The sequence below is a fragment of the Gossypium hirsutum genome, chromosome A01 (assembly GCF_007990345.1).
Source record: "Gossypium hirsutum isolate 1008001.06 chromosome A01, Gossypium_hirsutum_v2.1, whole genome shotgun sequence".
Classification (NCBI taxonomy): Eukaryota; Viridiplantae; Streptophyta; class Magnoliopsida; order Malvales; family Malvaceae; genus Gossypium; species Gossypium hirsutum.
The window spans coordinates 104,434,776-104,446,393 of record NC_053424.1 but is presented as its reverse complement, the minus strand read 5'-3'; positions in this window follow the sequence as shown (position 1 = coordinate 104,446,393).

Here is an 11,618-nt window from a genome sequence, read left to right as displayed (position 1 = left end):
CAAAAGGTGTATGAGCATGGGGTGATGCAAATGATGCAATGTAAAAGTTCCTACCCATCCATTCGCTACACACCACAAGTTACCAGAACTCATCTGTCAAACTCCGAACAAATACTAGCAAAGCTCGATATGGTAAAACCACCGAATAAACATAATTATAGAAAATCTGCCATTTAACACTGAATGCGATAAAATTGCCAATCTCCACAGTACTCCTAGTGAAGTGCATCGACTATGAATAATTACGGACTTAATAAGCTGCCAATACTCCACAGAACTCCTCCGTCAACCCCAATAACAATCCCACCCCAATGCACTTGCAAGATGTCAGACAATCTCATACATAGTCATGAATTCAATACTTTCATGAATTCAATACTTTCACATTTTTTTGGCATGATCAACATGCCCTCATCTTATCAAATACTTTCAGTAAATAGGATCATTTATCCAACTTTCAATTCACCATTAAGATGGTTTCGTTCAACATATCACAATCTCATATAAACTTACAATACTTTTCCAAGTGCATGTATAGCAGTCTTTCAAATATTTCATAGTAAATCATTACAAATATATCTTGCATAAGCCTCACTCTCAATCGGAAACATGCTATACACACAACCAACATATTATTAACTAATTATCCACAACAAATTCAATCATACAATCATTCAGTCATTCTTACATTTTTGCTAACTTGGCAAACAATTAGGGCTCCAAACGTACCTGGTTCAGCCACTTACAAATGAATTACTTAGCCGATTTTCCAAGCCCAACCAGAAAGCTTAGTAATCAATTATATCATTTAAAAATAAGATTAAAACATTCAAGTTAATGAGTTAGGACCCACACCTTAATTACGTTTTACTGCAGCACACTTGTGAATCTCGCATTTTCTCTTTAAAACTTTAAAACGAACCTAAATTAAAAATCACCATTTAACAAAATTAATATACCACTTAAACAGAGCCCAATCACTCTGTTATGGTTTCAATCCAATCGTTACAATTATAACGATTTTTCAAATCCAAACTAACTAGGTTTCTTATACTGGTTTGATTCAATCGTACGCGTGAACGTCTATCAACTTCACGGATGGTTTGGGGAGCTTTAGTTAGCACCTAACACATATAAATATTGAAAAATCAGTAGCTAATCTAACATTAAAATCTTTAATTCGATCAATTAACATTTTACCCAACATTTAAACCGAAACTACACACTAGCCCATAATCAACCACACTTACGCTTCCCGAATTGTCAAATCTGAGTCGCCGATTAATCAAGATCAATTTTTCCTAATTTACACATGATTAAAGGATAATTAAGAAGGCTTCAAGAAACTAAGATATTGATAGAAAAAGATGGAAAAATTAAAGAAACAACAACCCCCTTTTGTGCCTTTAGGCATGACGCACTACCACCAACGGTGGCCAAGTTGGGGCTCATTTGAAACCACATTTAAAATAACTTGGAAGGCTGGAAAAATAATATTAAAATCTTTAAAAATCACTGAGATCTGGAAAGTTGGGTAGTCAACTTACAAGATCCATCAAGAAATTGGAAGAAAACAAAAACTTACACAAGCTAGGTGAAAGGGGCAGTAATGGCTCTTCTTGGCAACAATGGGGATCGTTCTTGGAGGCCGATCTTGAGTGCTAAAATTCCAGATTTAAGGCTAGAAATTTTATAATAAAATGTTAGCAAGAACAGGAAAAGAATGGTGCAATAACCCTTTAAAAAAATAAAAGAAATTGATGGTGAATCCTAGTGGCTTGGATAGTGGCACACAAGGGAAGAAAGAAAGAAAAATTGAAGGCTGAAAAATTCAATAGAAAGTTGTATTTATACCTATGGTTCAAGGCTTTGGCGTAAGGAAAAGGAGAAATTTAGCCAAAATTAAATTATTTTGCAAGGGAAGGGAATCAAATTAAGGACTTTGATCTAATTTCCATGCTTTCTTATTTTTCCTTTAACCAATAGACTATTTCCTCATTCTTGACATAACCTTACAATATTTATTTTAAAAACAAGGCATGTCACATACTAGGGTTTGATGCAAAATTTGCAAATTAATAAAAATGGTGTGAGAGAATGGATTTGAACTTGAGTTTCAATAATAGTTCCACCAACACTTAACCAATAGACCAATAACTTATTTATTTCCTAAAAACACACAGATAATCTCAAAAATTAAGGCATGACCACTCTCTATCAGTTCACAAACCCGATTCCACTAACCCCTATTTTTGGGATGTGACATGAAATTTCATGAAATAAGATGTAATGGTTAGCATGAGATAAAATAGGATCATATTGGGGGAGCAGATATTATCCCAAAGAGATCAATGATACCCTTTGAGGGTAACACACTTATGACAAGGTCATTGGACAAATACTGAGTAATTACTTTCGTAATGCTATGTCATTGAGCAAAGCTTAGTCACGATACAATAGTGAAATGACTTCGTGACAAAATGAGTTTATAATTAATAGGCGAAAATTTGGAACCTAATTATAAATCATTTGAGTCTCAACTAAATATGTCCAATTGGTTCCTCCGCTAGCTCGTTGAAACTAAAAATGAATTGCATGTTTAAATAAAAATGAACGGAATGAATAGAAAAAGAGAAATGGGAAACATTCAGGAATGATTATGGTTTTCTATGAAATAGAGAAATTGAATCATTTGGAAATGAATGTAGGTTTCGAAAAATGGAAATGAAAATGAAAATGGAAACTTTCAATCCTATATAGGATTACTTAAAAATGATGAAAGAATGAGTTTATGTTTTCGGACTGTTTTGAAACCCGGAAATGAAATTAATCATTCGGTCATAGTGAACATGTTGAATTGTGATATATTGAACGAATTTTTTCGAAAATTTTACCAAAGGTAAAATTGTCAAAACAATTTACTAGTTAATTGGGATGAGAAAATTATTTAATTTGTAAATATTAAAGTTTATTTTGAGAAATAGAAAAATTGAATCAGGTTGGAACGTATTACAGAATACTAGGTCAAAAAGGCCCAAGAAGTACTCGTAATTGGACCCGATGTGAGAGAGACCATAAACCCCTCATATAACATGAAAGAGGCGAAAACTTTAGTAAATACAAGGGTAAGTCCTACTCTAAGTAGGACGTTGTTTTTATATTTAAAGTAAACCTCTACAATTCTACAAGGGTTCTACATTCTCTTCCTATAAGTAGATGGCACCGATAAAGCTATTAACACAACTTTTAAGATATTGCTATTCTACTAAAAAATAGAGAGAATTTATTCTCAACTTATAAACATATTTTTTAGAATAACAATTTTACCAATTTCTATTATAGAAGAGGGAATTTCTGCTTTCGCCCTAAAAAGAAAATTTTTTTTCATCCTGTGTTTTGGTTGAATTGGTTTGAGCCCATAGTCGAAGCATTTTGTGGTATAAGAATAACAGAGAAGATCATTTAGTTGAAAGTCCAAAAACATCGAGGATCGGCTTATCAGAAAACACAGGTGTGTATTCAGTTAAGGTTTATAGCTATAAATATCACAATTCAAGTTGGTTTTCAAAATTTTAATGTTTTGCTGTACAAGAAAAAGGTTTCCAAACTGGATTTATTTTCCAACATCCATGGCATCCACAGAGATAAAGTTCATGGGGACAGTAAACATGAAACAGAGTAAGTTTGTCAAGACAGTAAACATTGGACAGAGTAAGTTTACCGAAATAGTAAACACAGAACAGAGATAAAGTTTGCTGGGACAATAAACACAATGTAAGTCCTCTAGGACAAAAGGAAAGAGGTAAGATGGGTACAAGACCATAGCTGGGTTACGACATCCCATAAAGTCTGCTAGGAAACAGACTAAAAAGTATGCCAGGACCTCATGTGAGGGGTATACAGCTGATGTGCCAAGTACGGGATATCACATAAGTGGAAGAAAAGGCAAAGGAAAGTGTAAGTATGGTAAGTAGATTATGAGGAATCCACCAAAATAATGGAAGAGGTAAGGGATAAGGCATGGGCAAAGAACCAATAAAAAATATAGGAAGTTAGGTCATGCAACGGCTGGCCTGTTCAAGGTAAATTATTTGAGGATGGCAAGCAAGGATCCGCCACAAAGTTAACTCCGTAGGGAGAATTAAAGTAAGAAGGGAAGCAGACCTGTGTAGTCTTATGAGTGATGACCTGCTAGGAAGATGAGTCATTTGGCTTTCATGAGGGACAGATAAGGTTCTAGGTTGTTCTTAAATATAAGACAAATATTGGAAGTAATCCCACACTACGAACAGTAAAGTATAAGGAGAATGGGTTGTCAGAGCGGCAAGGTTTGATGAAATTAAACATAACACGAAAATGAAAACAAGTCCTTTGGAACTAGCACAAGAGTAGATGGAGTCTGCAAAGGACTAGTATGACCAAGTCCACCAAAGAAGGCGTGCAACCAAGGGAGTAGAGGTAACTAAACACCCTACATGTGGGATGTAAGAAGGGAAGAAGGAAAGATGAGAAGTAATGATAGGCTTCACTGATGCTGCAAGTTACATATAATACGGTTCAAGTATATGGTCGAGTGAAGAATTTGACCCAAGGAAGGTATCAAGGCAAGCCGCGTAGCTCGAAAGATTGAGTAGAGCCCACCACCCTAGTGTCAAATAATCGCCGTGGACAAGCAGTGAGTATTTATATTGAATTCATTTGACATTTTTTACCCTTGTGCAATAGGGTTTAATTATAATGTGATAAAAGAACTCACTAAGTTCTCTCAAACTTATAGAGTTGTCTAATGTTTGCAGGACATGCGAGGATGTTCGAGGACTCAGAGGACAGACCAAGCTAGATGGAATGAGAACAAGGATCACATGAAGTTTAGAGTCATGCACATAGAAAAGAGATACCATTGGAGCATTTTAATATCTAATTACAACCCAAAATGGAGAAGAAAACTACCCTAAACCTAAACTACAAGATGAAAGAAACCCTAAACATTTTTTTCTACCTCATAAAGAATGTCACGATACCCATGGTTTGGTATCGCGATATCCTTATTAGTCTTGACTTGGGGTATTCCTTGGGAGTTGGATATCATAGTATCATTGTGAAAGGCTTCGATCCTCTTCAATTCAGCATTGTCCAGGGTATCACGACTTCCAAGCTTTGATGTTGCAATACCCTTCTTCTAGGCGATATTTTCACTCATGTTCGGACCTCTGATGACTCCCTAAAACACTCAATTAACCATTAAGGTCCCTATGGAGCATTTGGCCATTTCGGGTCTCAAAGGTAATTGAAAACACACTAATCCACTTATTAAATCTAAGAACAGAAATTAAGTAAAAACATCACAAAAACATATAAATTGCTTGAAAACAAGCTCATTAAATGTACTGGGGAGCCTAATTTGACGTATCAAATTGTGGCAGATCAATAATTACTCTGGGTAAGGCCCTGTAGACATAGACTGAATTTGAATTGCATAAACAATCTTGGTGGTCTTCTTTATTATTTTTACACTTTTGGTTTCGTGGTTAAAACTATGACCGTAGTTACAAGCACTAGTTACAAGCACTAATGCAGCCACAGTTTCCGTTTTGCAAAGCAAGTACCTCCTTGATTCTCGTTTCTACATTGTAAAAAAAAGTACATACGAGAAGAAATACACATTTTAGACATGGTGTTGTAAAGTAAAAAAAAATATGTGTTCAAATGATATTCAAGTTCATTAATATTATATTTTGATGTAAATTTCACAAAGGGAAATGAAAAGATCTTATCTTTAGCAATAATAAATTAGTGTAAATAGATAATTTACCTTTAAAGTGATTTTTCAAAAGTCAAAGGCAAGAAACTCCGTCAAACCATATATAAATTATATTTTTTATAAAAATATAAAAACCAAAAAAAACTTTCATAACAATATAATTTACTTAAAAATGATTTTTTTAATCACTTTTCAATTGAGTTGATGTCTGATTGACTTTTTAAGGGTTTTAAGTGTAGATAAATATACTATGAAAGAATAATTGTTCATATTTAAAATAAAATATAAAAATTTAATTTTATACATATTATTCAAATATGGAAATTTATTATTTAATGGATATAAAATATTTGTATCGATTCGGTTTTCAATGTGTCAAAAATACGATTTTGGAGCTTTGTTTGCATAAATCGAGTCCGTAAATATTAAATATGGATATTTTAAGAAGTAATAAATAGATGAATTGAAATTTGGTTAAGTAATTTAGTAAAAAATGTGATCAATTAAGACCTAGATACTAAATTGTAAAAGTTTAATCTCTATAGAATTTTAATTAGAAAAAGGATTGGGCACTTAGATTGCAATTATCTAAGGGAATAAAATGGCTAGTAAACCAATCTTAAATAGATGATAGTGGAATGTGATGTTGTATGTCATTTGTATTAATTAATTAAGGATTAAAGGATAATAAACTAAGATTTAACTAATTAAACTAGATTAATTAAGCCATAATCCTAAATTGATAGTGGAAAAAGATGAGAAATGTATTAATCTTATTCATTAAGCCACTGTCCCCCATTGTAGCTAAAGAAATGAAAGCTTTAAAACCCTTATGATATTTGACCAACATTATAAGTAAGTCACTAGCAATTTTTATTTGATTTTAATAGATTTTTTTTATCATGGGAGCTTGATTAAGCTAATCCATGTATCAATTTATTCAATTGGTGAAATTTTGAGAAGTTTCCATTTATGAGAAATTGAATAATTAGACTTGAAATTGATCGAAATTAAACCTAGATTATAAAAATGACTAAATTGTAAAGCTTAACAAGCTTGATTGTTAGCTTTGTACAGTAGGGACCGAATTGAATAAAATAAAAACATGTTATTAAATTATGCTAGGAAATGAAAGCATAGTGTCCCTAATGAATAAATGTGAAATCAAAATTTAATCTGAAGCTCTGAATCGAAAGTTATGATTATCCCCAGTTTAAAGACTAAATTGAATAAATTGTAAGACATACTTGACTTTATGTTTGGATGTGAATTAATAGAAATTTATATTGGTTATTTTATTGTATTATCATACATAACTAACATTGACACTGAACCATCGAGAGGGAAAGGGAAAGAAAAAGTTATGACGAGTGACACGAAATCTTGGTTTGTACTATAACATCCTGAAATAGGGCATAGTCGGAATAGTGGTTTCGGGACCAAAAATCTGACATCAAAATATTTATTTTATGGTTATTATAAGGCCTAGAATATGAGTATATTCATTTTTTAAAGTTTCATGAAGAAATTCTAAGTATAAGATGTCCAATTGGAGATTAGGGACTAAATTGAATAAATTGCAAAACTTGGATTCTAGAAATAATTTGTATGAAATTGCTTTGGATTATGAATTAGAAGGTCATAGAGAGTAATTTTCCCAAATTCTAAATTTTTGGACAAAAATGGGATTGCATGAATGAAATTTTAAAGAAATGGCATGAGGGCATTTTGGTCATTAGGCATTTTAATGAAATAAAATGGGAAAAATGAACCAAAATCAGCTCATTTTCTCCTTCATCCAGCCGAATTTCAAGGGTCACCATAGCTAGGGTTTTCAAGCTTTCCAAACTAAACAGTAAGTGCTCTCAAGCATCGTTTTTCATGTTTTTTGTATTTTTGAAATCCCAGTAGCTTGCTCTCTTCATTTCTACCCATATTTCATGCTAGGGTTTATGTTCAAAAATTTACTCATGCATGAGTTATTGGTATTTTGATGGATTATGGAGGAATATGGAAGATAAATGTGTGTTGAACATCTTTTCCAAGTTGGTTTTCATGAGAAACCCTTAGAGGGACCATTTTGTAAAAGATGTAAATGTGTGGTAAAAATGAGGAAAATAATGAAAATGTGGGTTGCCATAAGAGAGAAAAATGTTCGGTTAGGCTTGGGTAAGATAGAAATTGTATGTGTTTCATTATACGAGCCTAGGGACTAAATTGTAAAAATGTCAAAGGTTAGGGGCAAAATGGACATTTGGACCGGGGGTGGATATTAAACTTGAAATGTATAATGTGGGGTATTAATCAGTTAATTTTGCTGTTATAGACCCCGAGGAACAAATTCCGGAGGTCGATCGTGGTAAACGCAAAGTTTCGGAATAACCAAAACACAATCCCGAAAAGAATACTAGGTAAGTTCGAATAACTTAAAGTAAACCCCTAATATGCATAATTGCATAATTTATGAATGTATGATATTTACATTTATTGATGGTATGAAAATGCATGAAATGCACCTTTAGTAATGACTTGTTATAACTATCTCGGTTGAGGTTTAAAAAGGGGATTCGATGGATAAACCCTGATTGATATGTGTAACGAGGTCCTGCATGTGTTGCAGTAAGGATTTAGCCCAGATGGGCAATCCGTGATCTCGAGTATGGAAAGGAATCTAGCCCGAACGGGTATTCCTTGGATGATCAAGCCTCTCGAAGAATATGTGTGCGTGATGGATTTAGCCTAGACGGGTAATCCGATAAGGGTCTAAATTTAGCCTGGACTGGTAGTTCAGATCCGAGCTCACTACGGGTGTTTGTCGCTATAAGGGATTTAGCTTGGACTGGTAATCCTGACATCACCTTACAAGCTAATAATATGGGGAATTTAGCCTGGACTTGTAATTCCGCCATATGATGTGAGGTTCGCGAGAGTGCATATATGGAATGATCATTCGCATGAATTGATGGATAATGGGTATTCCATCGAGATTTATTAGAAACTCAATGAGGTTATCAAGGGATATACATATATGAATGAAATGTTGAATGAAGAGCTCATCTAGTTAAATTACATGATACATGATTATGTGACTAACTCATTGATTGAGTGCATGTGATAGGAAATCATTTCATACTGGATGAATTCATGATTTAAGTATTAATGTATGCTAATTACTCAGTAAGTTTACTTTCTGGTTATTCGAGCTTACTAAGCATGAAAATACTTACCCCCTCTCTTTTCCCTGGTTCACAGAGCTCAAGGACTCATAAGGATTGGAAGACGGTTGGAGAAGCAATACACTATCAACTAGCCAAGCTTTGGTATAAAGACACTTATATTTTGTTAATGGCATGTATAGGGCTTTGAGTATTTTGTCATATGTGTCATTTGAATCGACAAAAGAAGGCATGTAAAGATGCATTCATCTTTTCGTATAAGGCCATGGAAAATGGCATATTTGAAAGTAGGCTATGACTTGCCTTTATATGCATGTCTATGCTCCATTATGTTGGGTTGCTACAAGTGGCAATGAGTTCAAAAACGAGCCAAGTTTTGAATGTAACGCAATAACATAAGAACCCGTGAATACTAAATGGGAAATAACCTCTTTGTATGAAACCAATGATATGAGGTTTCCATACAACTAACTTCATCAAGATAAATTACAAGTGTATAATCATGTTTTACTTTGAATTTGGTAATCTTTTAAGAAAAAGAAGTAGAAAGGGGTGACTAAAGGATTAGAAAATAGCCTAATAAAGTCCACATGGCTGGACACACGGGCGTGTGTCTAGGCCGTGTGTGACACACGGTCCATCCCCATGGGTGTGTGGTATGGCCGTGTGTCCCCTGCACCTAAAACTTTGAGTCAAATTAGTACACGGGTAGGACACACGGGCGTGTGCCTTGGCCGTGTCTAAAAGTTAGTGTTTCCTATGGATTAAAGGAATGGACGTACCCTAGACCACACGGGCGTGGGTAATCACACGGCCCCTCATACAAGGGGCGTGTGACACTCCAAAGCTAGAAATTTTATTAAGTTGCCCAAAGTTTCCCGAATGTTTTCAGTTTTGTCCCGAACCGCCTTAATGTAAGTTTTAGGCCTCGATGGCCTGTTTAAGGGATGATAGTATATGTTCTAAAAGTTTTAATTTTAGGCGAAATTTAGTGACCCGGTTTTGCATGTTTATGAATGTTTAAGTCTGGTAATGCCTCGAGCCCTGTCCCGGTGTTGGATACGAGTGAAGGCTGTTACATGTACTTTTATGATTCAGGATCGCTTAAATTGTTTGCATATACATGTTGATTAAATTGTTGGATACCAAAATGAGTATATGATAATAGTATGAATTGTTTTTTGTCAAGTTTGATATGGAATTATTGTTGTATCTGGTGCCTTAAGTGTAATATATTCGTTTGTAAACTTGTAATTTTTTTGAAAAATTGGTTAATAAAATATTTCATGGATTACATTAATAAATTATGTATATTGTCCTCACATGGTTTTTGCACACAAAGTAAAATGGAAGCAATTTTGCTCATTGGTTGTCTGATATTTAACTAATATTAAGTAGTATTACATGGTCATATCATAATGCAGAAAGATAACTTGTTTACGTAGTCGGATCGTAACATAGAAAGACGACTTATATTAATAGATGAAAGACAACTTATATTAATAGATGAACTTAAACACGTCCTGAGTCTAATCAGAAATGAGCAAACCGATTAAAAGGCTAATATGTCATCTATCAAATCCAATTTGGGAGATGCTCTGTCTTGGGCATCGGAGCGGATGAATACTAGAAGAGAGACATGGATGTGACTAACTAGATTGACAGTATATCGAAATAGACCCAAGAAGAATAGATCCAGAATTCATTATTATTCACTTATGACGTTCATAATGTGGCATACCTAAATCTTAAGTGGATGATGGACTATGTATACATGACTCGTATACTTTGATGTAAGTAAAAGCCTGAGTTCAAATAGATAAGGAACTAAAAGCTTGTACATTGGGTATACAACTGCTGTAGTATGCAGCGCCATTCACAATAGTTGAATTCATAGCCCGAGACATGCATAAGTGATATCCTATTATTGGCATTACATGATTGATGAAAATTAAACGCAGTCATGGGTCGTTTGTCTTTGTGATGAATGACTTGATTACTATTTGATAATAATTGAATTTTAATGAAGGAACATGTAATGGTTACAATGAGATAAAATAGAATCATATTGGGAGAACGGTTTTATCCTAAGAGACTAAAGATATCTTATAAGGGTAACAAACTTATGACACGGTCACTGGACGGACACTGATTAAGTTGTTTTTGTAATGATATGCCATTAAGGAGACCTCAGTCACGATACTATAGTGGAATGACTTCATGATTAAACTTATTAATAAATCATTTGAACCCTAACCGCATATGTGCAATCGATTCCTCCGCTAGCTCATTGAAACAAAAAATGAATTGCATGTTGAATCAAATGAATAGAAATGGATAGAAATGATGAAAATGGAGAAATGAAAAACATTAATTTGGAAATGAATGTGGTTTTATCCAAAATGAAAATGAAAATAGAGAAATGGAAACATTTGGAATTTATAAGGATTTTTCAAAAATGAAAATGACCTGGAAATGAATTTATGGTTTTCGTATTAAATGAAGTTTGAAAAAAATTTTAATTAATCATTTGGTCATAGTAAACTCATTGAATGTAGAAATATTAAATATATTCTTATAGGTTCTTTTACAGTAAAGTCGTTGTGATTTTAACGGAATTAAAATTGTGTTTAGAAGATTATTTAATTGAAAAATTAATTAAGATGTTTATTTTTGGAAAT